Source organism: Apodemus sylvaticus, chromosome 9, assembly GCF_947179515.1.
Source record: "Apodemus sylvaticus chromosome 9, mApoSyl1.1, whole genome shotgun sequence".
Classification (NCBI taxonomy): Eukaryota; Metazoa; Chordata; class Mammalia; order Rodentia; family Muridae; genus Apodemus; species Apodemus sylvaticus.
Window position 1 is genome coordinate 78,780,646 of NC_067480.1, and position 493 is coordinate 78,781,138.

Sequence of the window (493 nt, forward strand, 5' to 3'; positions counted from 1 at the left end):
CCAGAGAGTGTCTTCTCCATCCTTCTCAGCTTTGCCTTCTTTGTAATTGTTATTTCCATAAGCAGAACATCACTCCTCATCATGTTTTAACGGCAAGTTCCTCCCAAAGAGCATTCACCCCAGCATGGTTGAACTCTTCCCTCCTGTGGAGTGTTTGAAGTTCACCTCAGCGAACAGGCAGGATCCCCCAGGACTCAGAGGGAATAAGGGCACATAAAGGACATGGGCAAACAAATGAAATAAACAGAGCAACATTACAGATGGGTGTGTAGGAGACCATCGGGTAAGATCTTTTTATTTTACAAGTGTGAAAACAGAGGCCTTGGTGGGAAACACCACTTGCCCAAGACAGCATAGTTAATTGGTCTCTATTGGGTAGGGATCAGCCCTAGAGAAAAGAATGTTTTCTGGCCATTAAGACAGAGCAGAATGCCCACCTCCCCCATAGTGGTGAAGAGGCACTGCCATGCAGGAGGCTCCCTGGTCGGAACAG